Consider the following 19946-nt stretch of genomic DNA (forward strand, 5'->3'; position numbering starts at 1 on the left):
GGTTCTTCAGCACGACCCACCTCCTCCTCTGATGATATCCCAAAGTATTTGCCTTCTGGCCAGTCCATAATCACTTCCAAGATTCCTGGGCGAATGGGGTTTCCTATTCGAGCCCTCTGAGTAATCAGTGCAACCCACTTGCTCCATGTAGCAGCAGTTGCATGATGCGTAGAAGAGACCCTTCCCTTGAACATCCAGCCTAGTACCGGCAATCGGGGTGCTAGGAGGAGCTGCGCTTCAGTACCGACCACCTCCGAAGCAGATCGAACTCCTTCATATGCTGCCAATATCTCCTTTTCAGTTGGAGTATAGCGGGCCTCAGATCCTCTGTATCCCCGACTCCAAAACCCCAGGGGCCGACCTCGAGTTTCCCCAGGTTCTTTCTGCCAGAGGCTCCAGGTGGGGCCGTTCTCCCCGGCTGCAGTGTAGAGCACATTCTTTACATCTGGTCCTGTTCGAACTGGCCCAAGGGCTACTGCATGGACTATTTCCTGCTTGATTTGTTCAAAGGCTTGTCGTTGCTCAGGGCCCCATTCAAACTCATTCTTCTTACGGGTTACTTGGTAGAGCGGGTTTACAATCAGACTGTAATTTGGGATGTGCATTCTCCAAAACCCCACAACACCTAGGAAAGTCTGTGTTTCTTTTTTGTTAGTTGGTGGAGACATAGCTGTTATTTTGTTGATCACATCCATTGGGATTTGACGACGTCCATCTTGCCATTTTATTCCTAAAAACTGGATCTCTCGTGCAGGTCCTTTGACTTTATTTTGTTTTATGGCAAAACCGGCTTTCAGAAGGATTTGGACTATTTTCTTCCCTTTCTCGAAAACTTCCTCTGCTGTGTCACCCCACACAATAATGTCATCGATGTACTGCAGGTGTTCAGGAGCTTCCCCCTGCTCCAGCGCAGACTGGATCAGCCCATGGCAAATGGTAGGGCTGTGTTTCCACCCCTGGGGCAGCCGATTCCAAGTATATTGGACTCCCCTCCAAGTGAAGGCAAATTGTGGCCTGCACTCTGCTGCTAGAGGGATGGAGAAAAATGCATTAGCGATATCAATTGTGGCGTACCACTTGGCTGCCTTCGATTCAAGTTCGTACTGAAGTTCCAGCATGTCCGGCACTGCAGCACTCAGTGGTGGCGTCACTTCGTTCAGGCCACGATAGTCCACTGTTAGTCTCCACTCGCCATTAGACTTTCGCACTGGCCATATGGGACTATTGAAAGGTGAATGAGTCTTGCTGATCACTCCTTGGCTCTCCAATTGACGAATTAGCTTATGGATGGGAATCAGGGAGTCTCGGTTGGTGCGATATTGCCGCCGGTGCACAGTTGTGGTAGCGATTGGCACTTGCTGTTCTTCGACCCTCAGCAACCCCACAACAGAGGGGTCCTCTGAGAGACCAGGCAAGGTAGATAATTGTTTAATGCCCTCTGTCTCTAAGGCAGCTATACCAAAAGCCCACCGGAACCCTTTTGGGTCCTTGCAATATCCTCTTCTAAGATAGTCTATGCCAAGGATACATGGAGCATCCGGGCCAGTCACAATGTGGTGCTTTTCCCACTCATTCCCAGTCAGACTCACTTCAGCCTCCAATACAGTCAACTGCTGAGATCCCCCTGTCACTCCACAAATACAGATGGGCTCTGGTCCTTTATAGCTCAATGGCATTAGAGTACACTGTGCACCGGTGTCTACTAAAGCCTTATACTTCTGTGCGTCTGACGTGCCAGGCCATCAAATCCACACAGTCCAATAAACTCGATTATCCCTTTCCTCCCCCTGGGTGGAGGCAGGCCCCCCCTAATCCTGGTCAGAATCTTGTTCGTTTCTGTGTTTGAAGGACTGTCTGCTGGAAGTTGGAGCAGCAAACTTTTCAGAGAATCCCTTTTTCCTGATTGTTTTCTTTTGCAACTCACGTACCCGTGCCTCTAGGATCGCGGTAGATTTTCCATCCCATTTTCTCATGTCCTCTCCATGGTCTCGTAAGTAAAACCACAGGGTGGCACGGGGTGAGTACCCACCATATCGTCTTCCTTGTGTGGATGAACGCCTACCCCTGATAGCTGAGACACTGCTTTGCACAGGTGCGGAGGAGAATAATCTCTCTTTAAGTTGGTGGAACTCTTCAGAAAGTTTCTCCACAGCTGAGACGCAGGCCTGTAAGGAAGAGGAGAGACTTTCTTCGTACTGCCGGAGTTGTTTAGCCACTTCATCCACTGTGGGTTCCTCATCCTCTTTCCAGGCCATTATTGCCAATGAGCTGGCATATGATGATGGTGCACTCCGTACAAACTTCCGCCACATGGGTCGTGTACACCTGACTTCATCTGGATCTTTGGATGTTTGTCTGAGGTCTGGATCCTCATAAATCACTTCCCATACGCCTAATTCCCTCAGGTATTGGTTCCCTTCTCCATAGTGGTCCACTTGCCTGGTAGACATAAATGTTCTTCCTTGAAGGGATACCTTTCCCTCACAGCTGAGAGGAGACGCCTCCAGAGGCTGTTAGATTGTGCTCCATCTGCAATTGCTTTGTCAATGCCTGCGTCTCTAGCAAGGGATCCCAGTCGCTTGGCTTCCCTGCCGTCTAATTCCACACAATTGTCTCCGGAGTCCCAGCACCGGAGCAGCCAGGTGACAAGCTGCTCACCTATACAGCGACCAAAATCTTTTCGCACATCTCGTAACTCATGCTCGTTTAGGCCTAGGGTAGTTACTGTTGATTTTTTGGCATCCTCATCTTCCTCCTGAATCCTTGATGGCCCAGCGTCGTCATTGTCTCCGTCGTCTCTATACCTAGATTTGGCAGAAGACTCTCTGCGTTCTAAACGACCTGAATCTCTATACCATTTTTTCACCTTCTCTACAGGGGCAGCTTGCACTGCTACTGCTTGTTTCTCTGACCTTGTTACAGGGTCTGCCACAGAGGTTGGAATACCCTCTGCAGGGTCAACTTGCACTGCTAGAGCTCGTTTCTCTGACCCTGTTACAGGGTCTGCCACAGAGGTTGGAATACCCTCTGCAGGGTCAACTTGCACTGCTACAGCTCGTTTCTCTGACCCCGTTACAGGGTCTGCCACAGGGGTTGGAATACCCTTGCAAGGTCAACTTGCACTGCTACAGCTCGTTTCTCTGACCACGTTACAGGGTCTGCCACAGGGGTTGGAATACCCTCTGCTAGGTCAACTTGTACTGCTACAGCTCTTTTCTCTGACCCAGCCACAGGAGCTGGAGCGGCTGTAGGAGCTGGAGCAGCTGCAGGACCGGGAGCTGGAGCGGCTGCAGGAACTGGAGTTGGAGCAGTTGCAGGAGCTGGGACTGGAGTAGCGGCAGGAGCTGGAACTGGAGCAGTTGCAGGAGCTGGAACTGGAGCAGCTGAAGGAGCTGGAACAGGAGTGGCTGCAGAAGCTGGGACTGGAGCGGCTGCAGGAGCTGGGACTGAAGCGGCTGCAGAAGCTTGGACTGGAGCGGCTGCAGAGTCCACCGTAGGGGTCACAGTGGCCGTTGGATCTGTCACGGGACTTGGAGTGGCCACAGGGTCTGTCACTAAGTTGATAGCAGTATCAATGGCAGCTCGATAGACATGAGCCAGGCCCCAGCATGTTACAATGATTTGTGTTACTTTGGAACTGCCAGAATCATGACACCTTTTTCTCAAGCATTCTTCCAGTTTTTTGAGGATTTTGCAGTTGTTCAGGGGTGAATTTCCAAAACACTGGGGGTGCCAACTGCTCTAGATGCCTGCCCATATCCTCCCATACTCCCTGCCACCCACAACTATACTGCCTCCGGGCAGATCTCCGGATGAGCTTCCTAAGTAGTTGTTTAACTTTAAGCAGAACCTGAAGTCCATTCAGGAGGCAGAACAACAAGACTATGCTGGTCTGAGTATCCCAAGGACATTCAATATCTTGGAGAGCTATTGTAACAAGCTCGGAGGATAAGAGGGTGGTAAAGGAGGAAGGGAGAGTGATCCAGGAGGATACAGGGGTGGTGAAGGAGAAAGGGAGAGTAATCAAGTAAGAAAAAATATCTTCCCCTTTCCCCTCCACAGATTGACTCCCTAATGGAAAAAAACAATAGGTATAATTGCTAATAGTTTCCAAGATACAGTTTCCAAAATACAGAGTCGACGATGTTACTGAGTACAAATACCAAGTTAGAGTCATGACCAGATATCTCATCGTCTCATAAGCCATTGCTACAACACTCAGTACCATAATGATCTGAAACCAGGGCCCGGAGAGGATAAACAACATGACAGAGAGCAAATACGGAAAATAATGTACTATAATACTCAATTTGGAAAACAGGCGCAGCAGAGTTGAGATTAAAGCAATCAGCATTATGACAAGTAACTATTAAGCAGGTCTAATACTTACACCAATTTTAGTTTAACACACTCTGGTCAGATCTGCCGTTATCTCAACCTTTCGAGCCCCACGTTGGGCGCCAAATAGACTGTCGTGGTTTAACCCGGCCGGCAGCTAAACACCACGCAGCCGTTCGCTCATCCTCCCCCCTCCCTCTCTGGGACGGGGGAGAGAAATGGAAAGTGAAGCCCGTGAGTTGAGATAAAGACAGCTTAATAAGACAGGAAAATAATAATAACAAAAATAATAATAACAATAATAATAATAATACAATGGTGATAATAGGAAAGTAATAATAATATGTACAAACAAGTGATGCACAATGCAATTGCTCACCACCTGCTGACCGATGCCCAGCCTAACCCCGAGCAGTCCGGCCCCCTCCCCCCGGCTAGCCACCCCTATATATTGTTTAGCATGACGTCAGATGGTATGGAATACCCCTTTGGCTAGTTTGGGTCACCTGTCCTGGGTCTGTCCCCTCCCAGCTCTTCCTCTACCCCCAGCCTGCCTGTTGGCAGGACAGAGCAAAAGGCTGAGATGTCCTTGGCTTGGTATAAGCACTGCTCTGCAACAATTAAAACATCGGGGTGTTATCAGCACTCTTCTCATCCTAAGCCAAAACACAGCATTCCACCAGCTAGTAGGAAGAAAATTAATTCTGTTCTAACTGAAACCAGGACATCAGTTCTTTTCAAAACAACTTTTCATTGGTCAAACAACTTTGAATGTAACAACAACAGCAAACACCCAGAAACATCCATGCCTTAATGGCTGGAGAACAAGAGAACCATCTGGAGAACAAGAAACCAGAGACTGCATGGAGTCTCCTGAATCACCCTTCTTTGTTCCCTCTAAACTCTTTTATATTCCTGATGGCCTTGTCGTTAAGAGTTCAATGTTATCTCAGTCATGGGGCTTTCCAACGCCTGTGGCCACACTCCTAAATCTCCCCCTTCTTTATTAATATCAACCACTGTCTTGACTCGAATTACCACTCCATATATAACACACTTACACGAATACTTTCAACACAAAATACCTGGACATTTAATAATAACACATACAATTATTAACACTCCAGTTAGCATCCCTCCAGCAGCTGAAAACATACCATTTGTCCGCAGCTTCAGGAGGTTTTTGTCTGCTCCTGCGGTGAGCAGCTGAGAGTGGAGTCCCCTCTGAGCAAAACACTCAGGGTGCACCTAGGGGCGTCCGCTCCGCAGCTGATCCCGCAGCCGAGCAGAGTGTCTCCTGCCTGGCTCACCAAAATGACTCACAGAAAGCTGACTCCACAATCAGTAAGATTGTAATGTAGGTATGTTTACTCAGCGCTGGGTGGTATGGGGTGGGGGGTTGGGGGGGAGGGGCGGGGGTAGTCCCACCAAAATCATAAAGAGTTACATATACATGAAGTTTCCCAACCCTCCTATACGTATGCATAACCTGTCCCTTTGTGAACAGTCCTCCTTATCTCAGACCCCTTGGTTAAAGTCCGAACCATGAAGTTGTTTTGATCTGGTTCTCGGGGTCCAAGGGGCTCCTGTTATCTGGAGGTCTAAGCACACCACAGGCACAGTACATCACAAATGTAGCACATATTCATTCTTAATCAATCGCTCTCTAATTTCTAATTCCATGTTTCAGCTGCAGCATACTTGCTCTCTTCCGGATCCACAGGTATTCTACTATTAACATTAATGTTCAAAGCCTGACAGACCCCGTCCTCTGTGGACCCAAATATCAGTCAAAATACATGAAGTCTTAAGGGTTCTTTTGGTCATTCTATCATATAATACTGGACCATTTTTAATTTACTCTTTCATTTTCTGCGGCCCCCATTGTTCCAATTTCTAATCATTATTCCTAATGGACTTTCTGGTAATTTGCTCCCTTTCTTCTGGTCTCTGGTCCTCGATTTTGTCTGACCCATCTAGGAATTTTACTATGGCAATTCCCACAGTCCTTGGTTACCTTAGTAAGAGTGTCTTGCAGGGGGTTTAGGACCTATCACCCACCCACGAATCCTATAGGAATCGCTTCAGTCCTTCACCAGCCAAGTCCCTTGTGGGAGATTGGAACCGCGATTAGAAGACCTCCACACTTGCTTCGGAACTGAGTTCCATCTCAGTCACACTCTTACACACACAGGCAACTGAATCCCACCCCACCGAACGGTATACGCCTTAAATACTTATGACTCTGTTGTCTTCGTTCGGATCTTCGCACGCAGAATTACAGGCAAAATACAGTGCTGCAGCCGGCAAGGGAGCTCATAAAAAATCAAAATCTTTGCTTACCTTTATTCAGGTTCAAGAAGGCATTAGTCCTGACCTGACTCAAACAGGAGCCACCAAATGGTGGGGAGCCTCTCCTAGATCAAATCAGAATTCAGGAACCAAAGCCTTCTTGGACGAGCCCCCATTTGTAATAAATGGCTCAGTCTTCAAAATAGGACTATAATCAAAGTTTACAATTTATTAAAGGAATAGAGGTAAGCAAACAGTGCTGGGTGCGCCGGGAGTCTCTGCTCCACCAAGACGCACACCAGTTACATCAAGCAGCTGATTTTTATGCTCCTAGGCTGATACATATTCATTACTACTTCTAAAAAAAACCAGGGTTATTATAATTAGTTTCCGGAATCCAAACTGGAGCATGTGTATCAGTCTCCGGTGGTCCCTCTGGGGGTCTTTCGTGCTGAAGGCTCATAGCCTTCCTCCCTCTTGTCCTTCTCCTTTGTCCAACTTGGCTGTATGTCAGAGACTTGTGCAACGTCCCCTGTAAGCTTTGTCTTTTAGTTGTTCTTCAGCTCTCCCCGTCTCCTTAGTCTCCTGGCCAGATATCAGAGACTTGCATAGTGTCCCATGCAATTGTCATAATAGTTAGCAGTTGTTCCGACCCCCCCCCCCAGATATCAGAGACTTCAAGGAAAAGCCTACAAATACATTTCCCTTCAAGCTCTCTATTGACACGAATTGCTAAAACATTCCTTTGCAAGATACAAGAACTATACACATTAACCTCTCTGTTTTTCTTAGACTTGTGATTATACAAGGGTATGTATGATAGAAGGTCACACTCTTCATACCATGCAGCCCTAGCATTGTTCCATACTGACACGAATCAGATGAACATATCTCACATAAGGGAATGACATCTCCTTTATTTATTTATATGTATAATTGTTATAAAAGGCTCAGGATTCAAATTAGGATTAAATAAAAAAATAGGATTTATTGAAAAAATATAAAGGAATAGAGGTAAGCAAACAGCGCTGGGTGCACCGGGAGTCTCCGCTCCACCAGGACGCACACCAGTTACATCAAGCAGCTGATTTTTATGCTCCTAGACTAATACATATTCATTACTACTTCTAAAAAAATAGATTATTAAAATTAGCTTCCGGGGTCCAGTCCCTCCTACTGGAGCATGCGCAGTCTCCTCTGGGGTCTCTTCTGGGGGTCTCTAGGGGTCTTTCATGTTGAAGGCTCGTAGTCTTCCTCTCCCCCTTTGTACTTACTGGGCACCATGCCAAGTTTATAGAACATCCTCTTCAAGTCTTGTCTCCCAGCCGTCCTTCAGCTTCTTTTTCCTTCCTCTTAATCTCTCGGCCCCCCCTAACCAGATACCAAAGATCCACATAGTATCCCATAACAGTCACTAGTTGTTATCAGTTGTTCTGAAACTCCCAGACACACGAGTAATTAAAACATTCTTCCCCAGCCATTCACAGACACATCTATAGCAGTGTTAGAAATAGAAGTCTGGAATAACAAAAGCAAACAGGTTCATAAATTTAAGAAGTGATAAATTGACTAGAATGAGGGGGAGACTGAATATGCTCTAAAAACACCAGCTCCCTATATTACACCTGCAAAACAGGCTGAAAACAATCAAAATGTGAGGGGTCCGGGCTAAAGACAGATTCATGTGTCATGAGATGATCAGTAGATAAAATGCAGAAATGTGGGAGTCAGTCGACAAGCCCCATGGTTGGTGGTAACACTGGACTCTTAATGATGAGTTCATCAGGAATGTAAACAAGTTAGAAGAAACAAAGAAGGGTGATTCAGGAGACACCTTGCTGCCTCGGACTGCTTGTTCTCCAACCTTTAAGACATGGAAGTTGCAAAATCTTTGCTGTTGCTGGGCAAAGTTGTTGACCAATGAATAGTTAGTAGAAAAGTACCATTGGTAGAACAAATGGTGTAAGAAGGGAGCCTGTCCTCAAAAGAGTTGAAGTTATTGATCCTTAAAGAACCTTGGTCTCCTTGTAGTCTTTACGCCACACAGAAGTGTAATTTTCTTTCACAAGTAGGCCGGCCTCCAGGTTTGGCCTTTAGTTTATAGCACTAGGTCACATTTTTTGTTTAGACTTTAGTTTCATTTCCCTCACAAACCACCCATACTCATCCACACAACTACAACCAATGTAGGCTGTTAATTATGAGAGAAAAACTTAATTGGAACCAAATTATGTCAAGAAGAAAATTAGAACTAATTTTGTACTGGATGAGTCCACATATTTTTAAAAAAACAAACAACACACATTCATTTACTGTATTTGCTTGGTCATGTGAATAAGTATTTTGGAGTTTCATTTATGCAAAATATTCAATGAGATAATTTCAATTTCCCAAAACAAAACAAAAAAAACACTCACAAACAAACAAAAAATAAACTGTTTTCTTATGTCCTTTTCCCACATTTTTGAAGCAAAACATCTTATTCTGCTCCTTAGAGCTTTTCAGCTAGTCTGCTCACAGCAATACCTGGCTTCCTTCCAGTAGTGCATTAAGCAACATGACTGCACTGTCACATATTGTTTCTCTTTTATTGTCTCCCTGGGTGGAAAGTAGCATATGCAGTGGAAACTCTCATTTTGCTCCGCTATTCTATACTAATTGTTTTTTCCTAAGTGAAGGCATCATGGCCAGGAATATCATGTTACCGTAGACCAACTGAGAAGTGTCATGCAATACCTGAGGCCAGATCATTGTTCATCAGGAGGGGACAGTCTCCAGGCATTTTCAGGTTTCTGCCTTTACCTCGTGATGAAATTTTGTATTGTTAAAGTCACAAATAAGCACAATATTTTAATTACCTTGAAATTGTTCTTTTTCCTGTATGGATTTTTTTTGAATACTCAAAGCCAGATTCAAAGTCCTTTCTGAAATATAATTTCTGTGCAATTGAATTTGTTACACATCACTTCAGTTCTATTATACATGGCAGATGATCTCTTGCTCATATCTGTAAATTCCTCAGGAGTTTTATAGACTGTACTTGAAATGGTAATTCAGACACTCTGAAATGAAGCTGGTAGGCAAAGGTAAAGAGCCAGAATGTTGTATCACAGTATACAGAGCATTTCAACAACAATTTGTGAGAACAAAAAGAAATCTGTCAACAAAGTGCTTTTGACAAACAGCAAGTATCACAGTATCACAGAATCACAGAATCACAGAATTTCTAGGTTGGAAGAGACCTCAAGATCATCGAGTCCAACCTCTGACCTAACACTAACAAGTCCTCCACTAAACCATATCACTAAGTTCAACATCTAAACGCCTTTTAAAGACCTCCAGAGATGGTGACTCCACCACTTCCATGGGCAGCCCATTCCAATGCCTCACAACCCTCTCAGTAAAGTTCTTCCTAACATCCAACCTAAAACACCCCTGGCGCAACTTTAGCCCATTCCACTTCGTCCTGTCACCAGGCACGTGGTAGAATAGACCAACCCCCACCTCTCTACAGTCTCCCTTAATGTACTTCTAAAGAGCGATAAGGTTGCCCCTGGGCCTCCTCTGCTCCAGGCTGAACAAACCCAGATCCCTCAGCCGCTCCTCGTAGGACTTGTTCTCCAGACCCCTCACCAGCTTCGTCGTCCTTCTCTGGACTCGCTCGAGCACCTCAATGTCCTTCTTGTAGCGAGGAGCCCAAAACTGAACACATTACTCGAGGTGAAAATCAATAACTGATGGTTTAGTACTCGAGGTTTAATCAATAACTGAATACATAAGCTGGGGATTTATTTTGTTTGTCAGTCAGTGAAATTCAGGGTTTTACTCCCTCGTGCTCACTCTCTGACCATAAGGTGTATTTGAACTTAAATAGAAGATGATGGAGATTTTCGCTAATCTGTGAAAATGTTTTACTGGTTAGTAGACAAGACATAATCTTAAGAAGGGAAATCTCCTTCATTTGAGTTTTTAAAAAAATGCTTTTTGTTATACCCATCCTCCACCCCCTAGTGAGCATACTTTGATGATGATTATAGGCAAGGTGGAGGATGTGTTTTGCTGCTCCACTTGCCTTGGACACTGTAGCAGTATCCCTTTGTGCATGCAGTAATGAGAGAGGGAGTTAGGAGAATACAATAAATCACTAACCTTTTAGAAAAGAATTTACTAACTTTTAGGAAAGGGGGAACTGAGAGAGGAAGTTAGGGGAATCTTATCAAGTAGAGATAGAGTGATAGACGGCATGAAACTAGGATGCTCAAATTAATTAAAGCAAGAAGCCTTGGGCCCCTTTACCAAGGTCAGTCTCGTAATAAGAGTGTGAGCCTATCTTAAGAAACTGGTAGAAACTGATCCTGCAGATGGACAAGAGCCAAGGAGCAACTGAGTCTGCACAAAGACAAGAGGTCAACTAGCAGTGACGAGGAAGAGTCGTTGTCGTGGTTCCGCTCGAGTGGGCAGCCGAGCTCCACCACAGCCGCTCTCTCACTCCCCCTCCTCAAAGAGGAATGGGGAGAAAATATGTGAAAAGGGCTCAAGGATTGAGATAAGGACGAGAAAATCACGCAATAATTATTGTAACGGGCAAAACAGACTCGGCATAAGGAGATAGTAAGATTTATTGCCTACAACTAACAAGCGAGAGAAGTGAGAAAACAAAGGAAAAAAAAAAAAAACAAAAGCACCTTCCCCCCATCCACCCTCTTCCACCTCCTCCCCCCGAGCGGCGCAGGGGAACGGGGGAATGGGGGTTATGGTCAGTCTACAGCACTTCTTCTCTGCCGCTCCTTCTCGGTCACTCTCGTCCCCTGTGCTGTGGGGTCCCACCCACGGGATGCAGTCCTTGATGAACTGATCCGGCGTGGGCTTCCCACAGGCAGCAGCTCTTTCAGAACTGCTCCAGATATGGGTCCGTACCACGGGGTCCATCCCTCAGGAGAAAACTGCTCCAACCTGGCTCCCCTACGGGCAGCAGCTCCTGCCAGATCACCTGCTCCTGCGTGGGCTCCTCTCCACGGGCTACAGGTCCGGCCCAGAATCTGCTCCGGCAGGGGTCTTCCACAGGCGGCAGCCTCCGTCGGTGCAGGGCCACCTGCTCCACCGTGGTCTCCTCCACGGGCTGCAGCGTGGAACCCTGCTCCACCGTGGTACTCCATGGGCTGCAGGGGGACATCCTGCTTCACCATGGTCCTCACCACAGGCCGCAGGGGACTTCTGCTCCGGCGCCTGGAGCACCTCTCCCCCTCCTTCTACACTGACCTTGGTGCAAGGCTGTTCTTTCACTCCACTGACTCTCCCGGCTGCTGTGTGGCGCAGCGTTTTTTTCCCTGTCTTAAATATGCTCTCACAGAGGCGCAAAACAACATCGCTTATTGGCTCGGATCTGGAAAACAATGGGGCCCTTCCCAAACATGGGGCAGCTTCTAGATCTTTCTCACAGAAACCACCCCTATGGCTCCCTGCTACCAAAACCTTGCCACGTAAACCCACTACAGTCATCAATCTTCATCCCCACAACTGCTGAAGACCACCACCAGAATAAACCGCGCAAGTGCAGATGGGGGGAGTTTATGGAAATGACTCCTTGGAACTAATTTTAATATGAAGCGGGGACATGTTATGAATATGTATAGGCATATTGTGAAACTTCATGCATATGTAACTCTTTACTGCATAAAACCAAGGCAAGTTGCCATGTCAGGTGCACACGACTTTGGCGGGACTACCCCCCATGCCGCCCAGCACTGAATAAACATACCTACTTTACAATCTTACTGATTGTGGAGTCTGTTTTCCGCAAGTCAGTAGCAAAGCCTAAGGAACTTGTGTAGGTTGTAAGGTGAAAATAAAAAGTGTCTAAAGACACTCATGGGGAGGTGGGAAGGAGGAAAGAGTCAAAGAACTGAGTAATCCAAAGTGTGGAATGTCAGCTCAGCCTCTGGAAAACCTGTGAATGTCATTACAAAGCTGGGCTGTCACATTATAATAATGAATTATAATAATGAATTATAATTATAATAATGATCATTAAAAGGCTCAGGGTCTACAAGATACATGAAAATGACAACAAGTTTCCAAAATACAGACCAATACATCTGTTTTTAGATATCTCCCCCTCAGCATCCTGGAGGTGGGATGGATTCAAAAAGATTTTTTAATATATTATATAAGAACACTGTCTAAGACCGAAATGGTGAACATGGATGAAAAATCTAAAAGTCTCTGAGTGAAGGACATTCAGAAATTTTACAGACTTCTACAACTTTTGGAAGGCTTGTTCTGAGGTCATGCAAGGTCAAGTAGGGTCATTCAGATCGTGAAAGCTGTTCTATCTGTACTTTAGAAAGACTTCCATTATTTCAATAGGAAAAAAATCATATTAAGCAGCAATTAAGTGTTGCGGTAACTATGTCAGGTCCTCTAAGAGGTAGAAAACACATACACACATACACACACAAAATCTCCTGTCGGATAACCCGACCGAAAGCCCCGGGACAAACAGACACAACCACCAGCGTTCTGTGCCGTAAGCCAATTTATTGCTGCGTGACAGTATCTTATATAGTGTCAAAGCGTCCCACCCAGGAACCCAGGACCCCACCCACTGTGCTCGCAGGCACCCCCAAACCCCTCCCTTCATGCGCGCAGGCACAACCCAGAATAATCCCACATCTCCCCCCTCTTTATGCAGTAATGTACCCCCTTTAACCCGTTACGCTAAGCGTGATTTAATCATAACTACTTAGGGACGAGTATCCGTCCCAGGAACAGGTGGTGACAATGGGAACTCCTCATGATTTTTGGTGAGAATGGTCAGCATGCTGCGATTCATTATACTGCTTTTAGCTATTTTTGCTTTTATACATGCATATACTAGCCCTATTACAATGAATACTATTACTAGTAGCAATATTGTTTGCAAAAGAGATTTAAGCCATCCTTCTAGATGAAAGCCTAGCCATTTGAGAGTTGCCCCCAGCCAATCCTATTCTGCGTCACACTGCTCTTCTTTTATTTTGTCTTCCGCACAATTGCGTCCCCGGCAGAACGGCTTCTTTTCCGTCCTCCGTCGCATGCGTGGTGCCGTCCGATGACAAGTGTGTTTCATGTGTCACATTGATACCTGCCTGCACGGTGGCATTGATATGGATGGTAGTCAGCTTTCTTCCCTGGCAAGTAACAGGCGGGAACAGCCCACAAAGTATCCCGTTGGGTACTGGCTCAGCAGACTGTAGGTTGTAAGCGTATGGCGTTGGAAACAGCGGAGCGGTCCGGTAGCCCACAGCATACTCCTGCCAGTAGCCCCCGTACACTGCAGGGCACAAGGCGAGGACAAGCAGGAGTCGCTTCGTTCGAGCCCACTCTATAGCGAGGGCAAGGAGTTCATCCCATTTTGGAAATGCAACGTGGGACACAGACACGTAGCCAAAAAGCAGTAGGCGCTGCAGCTGGCCCTGATGTAGAATAATAATAGCTCCCCGTACCAATCTTTTTCCCGCCCGAGACTGGATGGCAGACTTGTCCACCCCTGCTCGATGGGGGTTGGGACCCACACTTGCGGCCGAGACGGCGGGTCCCTTTTCGTCCTGGCGTTGGCGTTTCCCGACTGCCCATCCCTTTTTCCCTCTTTCACTTCCCCTTTGCATTGTGAGCACTCCTGAGCACAGTGGCCAGACCGCCCACACACCCAACAACAAACACGGCTGTCTTCGACCACAGGTTCCCTTTTCTTGGGACATTCACGAGCTACATGACCACGCTGTCTGCAGAGAAAACAACCACCAGGATGCATCTGGAGACCAAACGCCTGGAGGGCAGACGTGACTCCCATCATCTGCTCACTGAGGGCAGCAGCAAGAGGTTGCATTTCCTGAGCCTTGCCAAATGCACAGCCACAAGCGATCAGCTTGCCCACGGTTGCTGAAGCCGGAAGCGCTGCAAGAGAGGCTTTGAATTCAGGCAGAGCTCCCGTTCTTAAGCATTCCCTCAAAACAACATCTTGTGCTTCTGGTGGTAAATTACTGCTTTCCACAGCTGTCTGCACCCTGTCTGCAAAGTGTCCAAAATGTTCCTCAGGTTTTTGCCGAATACGGAGATAACTGGGAGTTGGGCTGACTACAGCATTCATCCGCTCTAATGCTCTGCGGCCCAAATCGGCAGCGGCAATCAGCACGGGTTGCGGCAGCAACAGTTGTTCCTGCGGAGTATTCCACCCCCCCCGTCCCAACAACGCTTCCCCAGGCATACCATGTAAAGGATCCTGGGGATTCGCCCATGCACGCGCCATTAAGATTTCGCCTTCCTCTTCCAGCAAAGACTCAAATATGGGTACCTGCGCTGCCGTCAGGCAGGCTCAGGCAACCTGCTGCCAGTCAAACATCAGGGGCCCTTGCAAAGCCACCGCATCCAACAAAACCTGTGTCTGTGGGCTACAGAATCCACTCTCCTGTACAGCCTTTTTTAACTGTAGCAGCATCTTATAGTCTACTGGCTGCCACTGATGTCCCTGAGACCCCGTGAAAACAGGATAGCACCCTATCCGCACAGGACTTGGTGTTATTTCACAACCCGAGAGAAGACATTCTTGCACACTGATAATCCATTTTTCCCTTGCCTTCTGCACCTCCTCGCGGATATGCATCGGCTGTCGCGAAGTAGCCTGTCTAGGATCCCGAGACTCCTCATCTGTTGAACTCTCACTATCCACTCGTTCTCTCTCTCGGGGCACAGCACCCGACGGAACGGGAACGTGACACACGGACGATGGTAGGGGCTTCTCCGAAAAAGACTCCACCCGCGCTTGCCCCCCCTCCCGCTCTCCAGGGTCAAACACTGGAGGGGCATACAGCGGCGGCCGCAGGGAGCCCGAAAACGCCGGCGCCTGCCCGGATGCCACCCCTACCCCTTCAGGACCCCTGGCAGGGAATAGAATAAGGGAGCCCTTCTTATTTACCGCCCAAAAGGACCCGTTCCCATTAAAAAGGGAAGGAAAAAATCTTCCATGCATATCAGCTCTGTCTGCAGGTCATTGAATCTCTCATTCACGTCTGCAGGTGTTTCCCTCAGAACTCCAACACCTGCAGACTTTCCTAAGGGGCTCTGCCCTAATCAGAGCAAGAGGAAAAAAATCTGAGATGAATACTGTCACTTATTTGACACTTGAGAGAGGAAAACTAAAGCCAATTAATTTAAGAGAAGTATAGAATAGAGCACGCGTGAAAGCTGCCATCTGTCCACAGAATAGGAAGACAAAAGTTTTATTGCTGAAAACAGGCATTTTTTGGTTTATCCAAAATATTATTATCAAAAAATAAAAGTATAAAAATGCATATTTTATTTGATAAGAATGTTTAGGAAATAAACTTCTGTTCTGATGATTTATTTCCATCAAAATGACTTTTTTAATAAAAAATAACATTAATTTTGCTTTGATATGCTTATTTCAGTGAAATATTCTAATTATCTGTTCAAATTATGCTGCCTTGGAAGCTGTATTTCTATTTTCTTAGTGTTTTTAATTAATTTCCATAAAGTTTGAAAATGAATTATTTTTTTTAAATAAGTCCTAGATGAAATTAAACATTTTATTCAGACCAAAACATGAAATAAATGAATGAATGAATGAATGAATGAATGAATAAATAAATAAATTCAGGTCACCTAGTGACTTAAAGCTTTCTAACAAAAAAAAAAAAAAAAAAAGAGAATTATTCAAAATTCCACTCTTCCCTTATTATCATCCCTTACTGAGTTTGTAACTTACTGTGGCTCATTTTAATGCACCGGCTTTCTCTTTTAGAAAAAAATAAAATCACAATTCACTTTCAAATTTGACTGAGATGCATAATAAATCCTAAAGATTTAAGTGCAAAGACCTCGTATAAAAATCTGACTTCTCATGTAATTTGGGCTATATACTTTCACCTAGTGATTCCTACAATAAAGAGAATAAATTTTCTACCTGTAGACATATAGCTGTGTGCTCATTCGCTTTATTGTACATGGCACACAGACATCCTTATTCACATAACAGCAGACCCAACAAACCTGTAGATAACAGTAAAATTTTGCATACAACAGATTAAGATGATGAGTTTGTTATACATGTAGTGGTAATTCGTGTCAAGAAAATGGTTGATAATAATAAAGAAGGGGGAGATTTGAGTGTGTGGCCATGGGGGTTGGAAAGCCCCGTGGCTGAGATAACATTAGACTCTTAAATACAAGGCCATCAGGAATATAAAAGAGTTTAGAGGGAACAAAGAAGGGTGATTCAGGAGATGCCTTGCCATCTCCGGTTGCTTTTTCTCCAGATATTAAGGCATGGAAGTTGCTGGGTGTTTGCCCTTGCTGTTATTTGCAAAGTTGTTTGACCAATGAAAAGTTGTTTTGAAAAGAACTGCTGTGGAGAGAAGGGTATAAGAGGGGAGCCTGCCCTCAAGATAAAAAAAGGCAACGTGATGTGACGAAGTTATGTCATCAATAAAGAAGCAGAAAAAAGGAATGAAAAGGAACAGGCTAGCAGAACGGAGACCAGGACAGGAACAGGCAATTTGATTGCCTCATGAAGACGGGTTCGGCCAAACTCAGCAAACCGCTCAGAGAAGCTCGTACAGAAAGTTGCTGGAAATGGGCACACCGGAGCTGGAGAGAAGCTCGAGCTGAGAGAAGCAGACCCAGCATACAACTGCCCCTCGCTGGTAAGCAGTTGCGCATCATAGGGAATCATACGTCCTTAGAAACAAAGACTGTCCTGGTAACCTTACAGCTTATTCTCCCTATTAATAATTGGACAGTTTATGAGCCTGAAATATGGGACGAAATTGAGGTCAAGGTGTGGGACTCTGCAACTAAAAACAACAAGGTTGTGGCAGGATTGCTCGGCCCCTGGCGAGCAATCTCTGAGGCCTTAAAGAGCTATGTGGGGCCACGGTCAGAAATGTGTGGTTTGCCAGACAGTGAGGGAGCTGCAGGCTCCTTTACTGATCCGACTGCTACGCCATGGGCCCCTCTGCTGCCACAGCTATCGAAGGCTTTTGCTGTTGCACCCCCTGGTGACTTGAACGTGCCTTTTGACCCAGGCTAATTGGCCTTGGAAAAGGAGATGGATATGCTTTTCTTCGATCCGGGAAGAACGGGATACTTAAGGCCTGAAGACCGAGTTGCTTGACAACTTAAAGCGAGACATATTGCTCAAAAGGAATGGAAAATGGAGACTGTGAAGTCATGGAACTTAAAGGATTGTTTGTTACCTTTTCTGATTGTATAGGCATACTTGCGTTTGGTATGTAAAGCAATGTTCTATATATTTAGAAAGTTTGATGCTTGTGTGTGCTTGTTGGTGGAGCATAGACTCCCCGCACACCCAGCGCTGTTTACTTGCCTTTTATACCTTTTATAGCTTTTATAGCTTTTATACTTTTTATAAATATTTGTTTTATAAATATTACAAAATTCAGATTGAGTTGAGACTTCATTTATAACAGTATCAAAATGACATTTAGGTATCTGGGTGTTAAGAGCTACATTTTGCTGTCATACTGCATGAGCTAATTCCCACCCCAATTTATGTTTCTGTCATCACTCAGTAATATTATCAGAATTGTTTGTCTTCCTCGTACCCAGGGTTTACTTTCCTATGTTTAGAAGCTTTTAGCTCAAGGTCACTTCCTTTCTGGTCATTGCTAGAGGAAGTCAGTTTTCAGTTGGAGACATAGACTTTTAAGTTTTCTTCCTCCTTGCCACTGGTCTATAAGATGATTAGGGAATGGGGGACATGGTTCCCGAGGCTTAGATATAAAAAAAAAAAAAAAATCTGACCATGTCAAAGGTATGTATAGGGTATTGTTTTGCTAATGTGTTTTAATAATGTTCCCTCTGTCTGAGACCTATCTTCACTCATCAGAAGGCTAAAACACTTTTCCTTCCTTCCTTCTTCTTCATGCTTGTTTAGATTTTATTGGTTTTAGAAACAAGGCTGCTTTTTCCTATACAAAATTCAGTAAGGTCCTTAGGTGGTACTAAAAACAACACACACATATATAAAATAAATAAATAAATAAATACTTCACAGTATGTACCTATTTTATTTATACACAAGCTATTAAAAGTTTGGTAAGTGTTAGGAATGTTTTAACAATTCGTGTCAATAAAGAACAGTCCTGTCTGCCTCTGGGTCCTGCACTGGCAATGTAATTCTTGAACCACAGGTGCAGTGTGTCCCAGTCTCCCCCTCATTCTAGTCAATTTATCAAGTCTTCAGAAAATACTCCTCAAATTTATGAACCTGTTTGCTTTTGTTATTCCGGACTTCTATTTCTAACAGTTACAGCCTTTTTTTTTTTGTCTTCTTTGAGATTAACTTAACACTGCTATAGGTGTGACTGTCCCTGTGAATGGCTGGTGAGGAATGTTTTAATTACTCGTGAAGTGTCAATAAGAAAGCTATTTGTATTTGTATGAAGTCTTTGATGTCTGGGGATTTCAGAACAACTGATAACAACTAGTGACTGTTATGGGATGCTATGCAGGCCTCTGATATCTGGCCAGGTGGCCAAGAGATTAAGAAGAAGAAAAAAAAGAATCTGAAGGACGGCTAGGAGACAAGACCTGCAGGGGATGCTGTATACACTTGACACGGTGACAAGGAGTACAAAGGGGAAGGACGAGAAAAAAACTTGGAGAGGAAGACTACGAGCCTTCAGCATGAAAGACCCCTAGAGACCCCCAGAGGGACCACCGGAGACTGATGCGCATGCTCCAGTAGGAGGGACTGGACCCCGGAAGCTAATTATAATAACCTGTTTTTTTTAGTAGTAGTAATGAATATGTATTAGTCGAGGAGTATAAAAATCAGCTACTTGATGTGGCTGGGGTGCGTCCTGGTGGAGTGGAGACTCCCGGTGCACCCAGCGCTGTTTGCTTACCTCTACTCTTCTAATAAATCCTATTTTTTTATTTAATCCTATTTTGAAGACTGAGCCATTTCTAACAATAAGGAAATATCTCCTTCACATCCTGAAGATATTTTATTATCTTTTTGGAATTCTGCGAAGTATGTCTCAGTGTTCTGGAAGCTGTGCTAACATCAGCAGTCCATAATTTCTTTGAGTCTACTTCCACCTGCTGGCAAAAGTGTAGATAGCACTTAGGAAAATAATACAAATATTATAATAAAAATACTTGGTTTGGGTTTCCTGAGGAAAGAGTAGAAATCCTGAACACCTGTCATGTTTTAGATTTTTCTCATAACATGATAAATGTCTTTAATGTATACTCTTAAAGATTTTAACATTCTTTATTTAGCTACTAAAACA

At 45.1% G+C, this 19946-nt stretch overlaps 1 protein-coding gene across 1 annotated transcript in view; it reads left to right on the forward strand.

Annotated features, from left to right (window-relative positions):
• The window catches only part of LOC311220846 (very low-density lipoprotein receptor-like), a gene marked incomplete at both ends in the record, with an annotated part of 163118 nt that overhangs the window by 116569 nt on the left and 26603 nt on the right, over positions 1-19946 (forward strand). The window lies entirely within an intron of this gene.

Source organism: Netta rufina (genome assembly GCF_964035555.1).
Source record: "Netta rufina genome assembly, chromosome: W".
Taxonomy (NCBI): domain Eukaryota; kingdom Metazoa; phylum Chordata; class Aves; order Anseriformes; family Anatidae; genus Netta; species Netta rufina.